General features: G+C 39.9%; 1 pseudogene; it reads right to left on the minus strand.

The window, feature by feature from the left end:
• Nucleotides 1–1,437: 1,437 nt before the first annotated feature.
• Nucleotides 1,438–7,636, minus strand: LOC105034546 (protein argonaute MEL1-like; annotated as a pseudogene).
• Between the last annotated feature and the right edge of the window lie 2,515 nt (nucleotides 7,637–10,151).

Genomic DNA, 10,151 nt, shown 5'->3' on the forward strand with positions numbered 1-10,151 from the left:
GGCATCAGATTCAAGCAACCTCTGAAAATTTGATCCCTATTCCGCTGTGATCAAGATAATCCATAATTATTATGTAAGCTTTTGAATTAAATTTTTTTTTAAAATACACCTTGGTGATCCGATCAGATCGGATACTTTTTCTTCATATAATATAACCTTAATCCACCCCTTCCCACTTGATAGATGAAAGCTGTCACACCCCAGCCCCATTTGCTAAGTTGTCCCTCCCCCCTTTACTAAGAAATTTTTCATTGTTGAAACTTAGAAAACATATATTCTATGAAAATCACAAAATTCAATTATTTTTGTTTGTTTTATTTTTAATTGCTTAATTAATTTGACTTATGTATAAACCATTTCTCATTAAAATATGTTGTAGTTATTGATGTATACTAGGATTCTCTCTATCTAAATCAAAAATTAAATCATAAGAGAATAAGCTATAAACTTCTCTCATTTATATAGCATTTATAATCTCATTAATTATAGCTATAACCTATAATTATCTGACCTGACTTCCCACATCTTGTTTACCAAACCATACCTGCCATAAGTCGCCCCATCTACTTTACCTACCTAACCGAGATGAGTATAGGATGGGTGTGAGTATAAAGGTTTTAATTATAGGAATGATACAAATATTGACCGATCTGACTCATACTCTATTTATAGTCATCCCTACAAATTAATAATAGAGGTATATACCCTATAACAATATTAGTATGCATATCTATGCAACGTAACTCAAAGTAAATAGTTTGTATTTTCATCTTGGTTAGCAACAAAGGCATGATGCGCAATGATGATAGTAGCATGCACATCTACATAGCATAACATCATAAAGGGAAATAGCCCATATTTTCTTCTTGGCTAAGATTTGGGTTTTTTAATGATAATAGAGATCGTAGACTTTTAGACTAAAACATAATCAAAAGAAACCAATGCGCCAATATATTGGTTGATATGACAATAAATAAAGGCCAAAATTTCAGGATTAAATTGTATCATCTTAAATGAACTAAATTCTATTATTAATAACACTCAATCAGATCTAAGATATTAATTAATCTTGCATGCACTATACCAAATGAAATTTTCAACAACTAAGTTCCTATAATTCCAATAGAACCCTTTCCTACTTCTGTCGAATTTTTATTTTAGCTTAGATAAACTAGGATCATGGTCCATCTTGGTATCACCCACCTACTAAGATGGCCAAGACCTCCAATCTTAAAACCTAGCATAGTTAGAATTCAATAATAAGCAAACAGAAACTTTTACAATGAAGTGTTCCTTTAAAAAGGAATTGCATAGATCGTGCCTGTGAATTCCCACTTTGATGAGGATCAGCAAAATTCTCTCTCAGTCGCACATTATCATAGCATAAAAGGAAACCTAAAACATGTTAAAAGAAATTTGCATATGGGGATAGCAAAAAATATTCTATAACAAATACTCTTTAAAAGTTATTGCAACGTTTCAAGTGCCGAAATCAACAATTAATAAAGCAACAAGTTATCTAAATAATTTTTAATTCTTATCACATACTAAATTTCTGTCAAAGAATATCTCCCAAAAAGAATGAGAATGATTCCCATGCAGAAACCTGCCACATCTTTCAGCAAAAGAACATCACATCCTTCACAATTTCCTTAATGCTAGGAAGAGGTCGCACCTCAACCCTCCTTTTTCGGGTATTTCTTGTAGCTGAAGATGATGATCCATCATCTGACGCATCAACTTGAGTGTACAATCTTGCCCTGAAAGCAGCTAGATGTGCATAGTATGCAGGAGGAACTGGCATACCATCAACACAAAATTGTCAAAAACAAATTCTGCACAAGATGTGGGGCTACTAACCTGTTCCTAAAGAATATGAAAGAAAGTTACCTATTGAAACAGATCGAGTGCATCGAGCATACCTGCAATACATAAGCAATACAACTTAGCCATGAAAGGTTAAATATAAGACTGCTAATTAACATCGCATAAAGCTATTATATTTTTAAATAATTACACTGAAAAGTAAACTCACGTGTAACATAGGTTGTAAGTCAGCATCTGCAATGCATCAGCTGTAAAGCCATTATCATCCCATAGTACATGATAGTGAGTCGGCCTACTTGTTCCCTAAATAGAATTCAAAAGATCAAAAAAGAAACTAAATATTATCTCAAAGAATCTACAAACATTATTGTATAAATGTAAATGCAATAAAATATCTAATTAAATAAAATTACCTGAATACCCGCATGACTACAGAGGTAAAAATCAAACTCTATTGGGTGACAGATTTTTTTATCCACCACCATACCTGAGCACAATAAATTTTAAGTTACAATTGTCTCCAAATCAAAAAATATCAACCTTAATCATCATAGCCTATCAGGTGCAATATTCCCACTTCTGTCAGTTGTATTAGGTTTAGCACACACATCTGGAAACAAGCGTGTGTGATGCCTTTTTTGTACTACCATGAATGTTATCCGAGGAACATACTTTTCGTGCAATGAAAAACAAGCCTAATATGGAAAGAAGAATTAGAGAAACATAATTAGTTTAATATGACTGCAATAGATTTATAATTCTATGCATATATACATGCATGGCTGCAAAACCTCTCCCTTGGCAGCTGATTTATGCAAACAAAAAATATAATATCATGAATATCCCTATATGTCTTGCAAACCTCCTAAATTTTTCATTTCACAAAATTTGACATATTTAATTACATCACAATATGTAGGCTGTATAGTTTCTTGAATTAATATCTCATGACCAACCATGCAACATCCTCCATCCAATTCAAAAATATCTAGAACCTGTCCTAGTTTGCCTCTCCACTATCTCTAGCTCTCCCCTTCCCTTCTATAGTAAACCCCAATGGTGAATACGTCGCTACCTCTCTATAACCACTCCCATCACCACTACCTAGTTCGATCCCAGTTGCTTCCATAAATTTGCTGCATTACAACTGGGATATGCAAAAAGAGAGCATTACTACATATATTCCCTAGTTCTAGGAAAAATATATATCAGTCACAAAACCACAAAGCCTGGGGCAATGAATTTTACCTTCCGAATTGCAATTAATTCATATAGCAAGACATGCTTGAACTGTCCTTCACTAACACCATCCCTGTGTATGAAAGAAATTAAGATGTTTCGTGATAGATTATACTAGCAGAGAAGATTTAATTAGTATACTAGCAAGAACCTGTAGAATATGATAGATTGTGGCCACTGGCCTGTTGTACGATGAAAAGCAAGAAGAAGTTCCCTGGAAGCAAGAAAAGAACATCAAAATTAAGGATTGCAGGTCTTATAGCTTTTGCTAGGATTAGTTTTAACTTGCCTGATCATCCCTCCATGCACAACACCCTTTTGATGGTCCATCTGTTCTTTATACAAGTCCTCGATTATTTCTTGTTGATGTGGCTGTGCAGAGATTAGACATCTGTATTTGGACACCTCAGGCCAATCCATTGAAGCCACAACCTACACATCGTTAATTAACCACATTCATTACATTTTTAAAGTACCAGAACCAACAGACATGATGATATTTGGAAAAGAAAGACATAGTACGTGTATAAAAATTGCACAGCTAAATGGTTTTCCATACTGTTCCAACAAATCAGAACTATTGTAGGCATGCAAGGAAGCATTATTAGCAGGTACCTACTGAGATGAAAGGTAAAGAATAATAAACAATAATGATACAAACCGCAGCAATCGAAGAAGATGAATCCTCTCCAGGAGGGGGATGTGACACATCAGCTCCAAAGAAAATGGTAGGAACATTTTGACCAGGTTGAATATTAATGGAATCTTTAAGCATAGTATTTCGTCCTCCAACCTATTCAGATAAGAAATAAAGCATGTTGAAATTTCAATAGTGCTTACCACCAAAATAGAATGAAGACAGATAATCACATACCTTAACATTAATCTTCAAAGCCAGATTACTAAGATATTGTGGTTTTGGGTTAAAAATGTTTTTCTGTATGCAGCATTGTGATACTATCCCTAGCTCTGTTTCACATATCCTCTTGATCGTTCCTGCAAGGATACAAATCAGTGTAAGTGTTCTGTTTGTACAAACTGAGACCAGAATTAACTTCAGAACTTCATAGTCGTCCCAGTTTGTGCGTACCATAAATATTATTAGCATCGGGTAAAATTACTATTAGCAACTGAAGTTGTTTTCCCTTAATGCCCTGATGAGCTAGTGCTGCATCAGAATGCTTTTGCACATCTCGCAGAGCATCAAAAAGAGTCCCCGGGTAAGCTGCCCGAATATCGATTATTGGGTTGCGATTGCATACCTTCAAAGTTAATAGCAAAGTTAGCTACATTCTGATATTATAGTGCAATTAATATTAATAATTGAATGTGTAAAAAAAAAAAAAAAGACAAGTACCATCCCACAGGTTGAACACATCTCAATCAAACTGCAACAAAATTGAGACACTGCGTTGTGATGGAGGGAAGAAAAGTTTATGCATGTCCAATAGTCGATCCTTGCAGCAGTTACCATTTTCTATGCACATCAAAGCAGGATTTAAGAGAAAGATATATAGTTATTTGCATATAAATCATTGCTGAGCCATGATGATGTTCTGTCAGGATCAAGCAATTTGCTCATAAATGATATGCAAATTTTTATAGAATTTATATACTCCTAACTAAATCCGGATCACAAAGTTAACTATAGAACGTGAAGCTAAAACAGTGCTCATGTAGCAAAATATGATTAACAAAGAAATTTTTTTAAGGATAAATAAAGAAAAGAATATTCGAAGTTTGAGAACAAGGAGATAATCAACCTTATTAATCATGTTCCACTGACCCATCACTGGCCTAACAGTTTGCTCCATGCCAGAATCGTGATACTTGAGCTGCAATTCACAATAGGAACTTAGATATTTGTAACAATGTGCTTAAACATAGCATACATAGTTTTAGCCTTTGAGGCAACTGTATTTACCACCGGAGTTGGCAGAATACGGGCTTCAACTACGGCAAGATCTTGGGCAATATTGATCCCAAAGTCTGCTTCTACATGAGCCCCTTCACTGTTTTTGTTGTTGTATTTCACCACCTGCAACAGCAAAATGTGGACATCAGTTATTCTTAACAAGAAATCTGGATTACTAAAAGAAATCTGAAATAAGAAGAAATAGCTAATAAAAAATTGTTAAGGAGCTTATCCAAACGGGCGAACAAAAGAAGGTTTTCACCTCTAGGATTCTGTCCCGCCTTTGTTGAGGGCGTTGACACATTGATCTTAGCATCTCAGTTACTTGCTTTTCATGTAACTTTTTGGAATATCTCTGTCCTTGCACTATTTTGCAAACCTACAGTCACAGTACTTAAATTATCAGCATATAAGATTTATTGTGTCTGATCATATGTTCAGCAACGACTGCAAAGGAAGAGCTAAAGAAAATGAGATAACCTCCATGGGTAGATATATCGGCTTGTTATCACTGCCAGCTTGCAGACATGGCCACAAAACAAGCTTCAGTTTATAATCATACTTTTCTCTGAAGTAATCGAGGACAGTCGTCTTTGTTCCCTGATCATCAACAGGAAACCTGAACAAGCATAATATTACATAATTAATTATTTTTCGTATCGGCGGCTCTCATTCCTAATAACACCATACATATCAACCGGGGAAGTGCTTAAAACCAGAGTACAGTAGAGTGGAAAAGAAAATACTTGAGCTCTTTCAGTGGCAAGGAGGTTATCCCTTTAATCCTAAATTGCTGGCGTGAATCTTTTCTGTGTGTAACCTCAATCTTCAAGCCTCTAAGGGCCTTTCTCAGCTGGATGCACAAAGGGAGAAAGCATGAGAACCACTACAGTGCTACAGAAGCTAAAATTGAGAATCATATTTCCATTAGTCAAACTGAGTCAACTTTTCAGCATGTGAAGAAAATAAAATACATCTGTGATCAAAAATAAAAAATGAAAAGCAAAATCAGATAGAAAAAACATTGATGCAGGGAACGAAATTTTAGTTGAGGAAAAATAGTAAAGTGAAACTCATACTTTTTCAATATCAGAATAAGAAAGGGGACTCCTAGGATCCCGAACTCCAAGATGGTCCACTGCGAAGTGTACGACATCCACATCCTTGTAAAATGATGTTGCAGCAATATCTGTAGATGATAATATGTTGTTTCAAGAAATGCACAAGACCAAGAGAGCAAACATAAAATAGATTACATCACAGGCATCTTTAAGAGCCAATACCAATATTCAAAGATAATCCCATCTGCGTGGGGCGAAGACTCTGGTAATACCCCCTCCAACATTCCAAGCCACCACCAATTGGACAACGGTCCCCAAATTCTGGAGAGAAGAAAGACCTTGCCACAGTAACATAACTGCGGCAAAAGAAATCAGACAACTCAGAAAGACTTATCAAATTGATTAGAGCAGAGTAGGAAATATAAGTTGCTCCTGGGAATTGGTAGCTCACTTCTTAGAAGGATGCACCCTGAGCACCACATCGAGAGCTTGGATGACTTCTTGCGGTCCCCTTCCATCATCCCCCAGACCTCCTCGCAAGAACTCTCGCAAATGGTGCAGGTCGGGCCGTCCAGCAAACTTGATTGAAATTTTAAACTGCCTCTCCCTCCTGCAGCATCAATCAATACACCCAACAATGCACAACAGTTGTTGAGACGTGCAAAAATTGTTGCGAAAGCTTTAAAATCCATATATAAGATCAAAACAAGATCGTAACAGCGATGGAGAAACCAAATCCTTATAAGCCTATAAGGAGACAAATCGATGGAAACAATATCAAAACTGGGGAAGCTTTACACGAGGCAAACCTGATTTTGCCCTGTTCGTTCCCGTCAGTCAATTTGATGACAAAATCCTTGGAGGAGAAAGGCAAAGCTCCTGCCGTGTACATGCTCTTCCTCCCATCGTATGCCAGCTTTCGGCTCCCTAGACAAGATTTACCATATGATGTCACGAGCTCGGAGATCACAGCTCTGTTGACTTCTCTCTTTGCAACCTCAGGACTTATGTCAACCTGAAAACAATCAAAGGAAAATAAAAGTGGAGTTCCATAGAAAACAGAGCACAATCAAAAATCCAATGTCCAAACCAAGAAAAAGGGGATTGAGACGATGATGAAAAATAAGCGACTGCTCACATGATACTGGTGGAGATCGGTGTCGGCTACTTTGACAAAGAAGTGGTTAGCGTGGACGATTGAAGAACTTCCAATGGAACCAAAGCCCGGTCGCCGCGGATGCCGCAAACTCTTGCTCGACTCTGGGGTGGTGGCTGGAGTAGTCTCCTCCGCCCGTTGCATGATTACGAGTTCTTGAAAGCGCTCCACCACCTTGGACACTGGAACGGGATTCAGAGGAAAAACAGGGATAGGCTTCGTGTCCTCCATCACCGGTGACCATGACGAGCTAGAGGCGTTCGATGGCCTTGGTTCCTGCCATTGGCCGCCGCCTCTTCCCCTTCTTCCTCTGTGAACACCGCGGTCACCACCTCTGGCCCTTCCGCCGCCGCGGTCATTGCCTCTACCCCTTCCGCTGCCACTGTCTCCGCCGCCAGGGTAGTTGCCTCCGGCGTAACCTCCTCTGTACCTGGACATAGTGGTCGTAGTTCTATGCCAATAAGACGAAGAAGAAGAAGCGCGAGAAGGATTGTGGGGGGGAGTTTGGACGGCGTGGGGGGCTATAAATAGGGAATCGAGGGGAAGAGAGGATGACTTCTCCGTGTCAGATTCGGTCTGCGATTAGTGCGGTGTCTCGAACTTATTAACTAACTTTGCTGTAGTAATTATTATGAAATTTGTTGATTGTCACGGTGGAGATCCATATTAATCCTCTTTTCTTTAAAAGGAAAAAAAAAACTTGAGAGATAGTTGTATCATGATAGATTTTTTTAAATTTAGTATAAATAATTATAGGCTTCTCTCTAAATTATGGGCACCGAAATTTTTGCTTTAATATTATAATAAAATAATAATTATTATTTATTTTATAGTTTAGTTGGATTTTTAGCTATATATGATGATTATTATAATCCATATATATAGAGAGAAAAATTTTTTAGACATAAATATGTAGTGAGAGAAATTAGTGAATGAAAATGGAGAAAAAAAATTTTTTTTTTATTTTTTTAGATAAAATAGAGGACTATTCTTTTCTTTCTTTTCTATGACAAAAGAAAAATAGCCGATGATTGCTAGGTCACAACGGTGTTACAGTTTCGAAATTGATGATCGATAGTGGAGATGGTGAAAGAAAAAAAAAATAATTGAAAAAAAATAAAAAGAAATAGGGGAATAGAGTGATGATAGGCTTTCAAAAATATACTCCAGTGAACTCTGCTCTAAGGCCAAGATTTTCGATGAGGTAGTGGAAAGGAAGCCTCAACCTATTAAATAGAGTTGGAGGGAGGTGTTGGACTCCCTCTCGATGTCAGATTTCATCGATTATCATGGGAAGAAGATGACTCCCTTTGGAAGTCTGTTCATTACCTAGCGCATGCCGTATATGTCCTGACCAATTTTACTTTTGGAGCTTTAAAAGTCATGCTATATCTTTTGGGCCTTTTTCTACTATTTGGTTATGTTATCTAGGCCGGTCAAATGGACTAGGCCCAAATTCTGTTCGATCCATCAAGAAGGATCCTTTCGAAGGGGATTTAAGAGATTATGAGAAACTAGTTGGAATACATACTTTTTAGTTCAAGAATCTCCTAACTGAGTGTTGGGTGGATGTTTGGCCAGGACACCACCTCCCAAGATCCTTTCAGTACCATGCGATGCAGCAGGAAGAAAGAAGAAACAAAATAAAAAAAAAAATAATCAAAATATGTGGATCAGCCACAAAAGGGCTCGCCTCCACGGGGCATGCAAACTTCACTATGAAAAAAAAAATTTATAAGAGGAGACCTCACCCTCAACCCTTGTACACCCAATTCTCTCTCACTAGAAGTTCCCCTCACAAAAGCTCTCTCTCTCTTGAAGACCCCCCTGAACCCCTGAAGTGCCTGGCGACTGCTGTCCAGGAGCCTCCTGCTCTTTCTCTCAACAACGCGCCCCTTCCTCGGTTTCGTGCAGCGTCCACAGTGAAAAACCGAACCCCCACTCCCTCTCTGTTACCGATCAGCCTTATTTAAAGGGCTTAAAACTTGATTAGAGAAAGATTAGGAGTCCTAAACAAAGCCAGATAACTCCTGGACCGTCGGATCAAGATCGGGAGCCACCCACACCCTCAGATCGTGCTCCGGTCCATGAAATAGTGCCGTGGACCGCGAGAAACGCGTGGGAAACGCCCATGCGGTCCATAGGCCCAGTCGTGGACCGCCCGATCCACGGTGGACCGGTGCAAAGGGCCAGCAGGCCGCTGGGCCTGGGTCGGCCTGCTCCCGCGCACAGGCCCGCGTGCGCCTGGGCCACGCGCCCGGCTGGGCTGCGCGCCCGCCTGGGCTGCGCGCCCGCCTGGGCCGCGTGCCAGGCTGGGCCGCGTGCCCGCCTGGGCCGCCCGCCCGCGTGGGTCGTGCATCCCGCGCAAGCCTGGGTTGCGCGTCCCGCGCACCGCCGCCTGCGGCCGCACCGCTGTCGCCTGCCACCGATCGCCGGTAGTCCTTCGTCGCCTCGAATCTCGTGCCGACTTCAAAAGCTCGTATCTTCTCCATCTAAGCTCCATTTCGGATGATCTTGGTCTCGTTGGACTCCATTTTTCGCCGCGAACCTCGCTGTGGGCTCAATGTGAGCTGAATCTCAAGGCATCAAATCCTAACAATCTCCACCTCGACTCGATATTCGGCCTCCTCTAAACTCCAAGAGCTTTTGGATCTCCTCGCCTCCATGCCCTGGGGCAATCGCCTACTGATCATGGATAGGCAAACATGGGAGTCGAGCCAGGCTGCTCGATCCCATCTCCGTCGTATGCTGTGCTCCTCCTGACCTGAGACCTGCTCGGGGCATCGTCTTGCGGTAATAGGAATCTCACCTTGTGACATCGCCTCTCGTCCTCCCGAGTTTCCTGTCTCGTGCTCGATCCGCCTCCTGGAGCTCCACCTCGCTCTAAGCTCCGCCTGGCTCCCGAAGCTCCACCTCACACTGGTCTCCCCGCCAGGTAATAATGTCCTCTGCT

This window comes from Elaeis guineensis, chromosome 14 (assembly GCF_000442705.2).
Source record: "Elaeis guineensis isolate ETL-2024a chromosome 14, EG11, whole genome shotgun sequence".
Lineage (NCBI taxonomy): Eukaryota > Viridiplantae > Streptophyta > Magnoliopsida > Arecales > Arecaceae > Elaeis > Elaeis guineensis.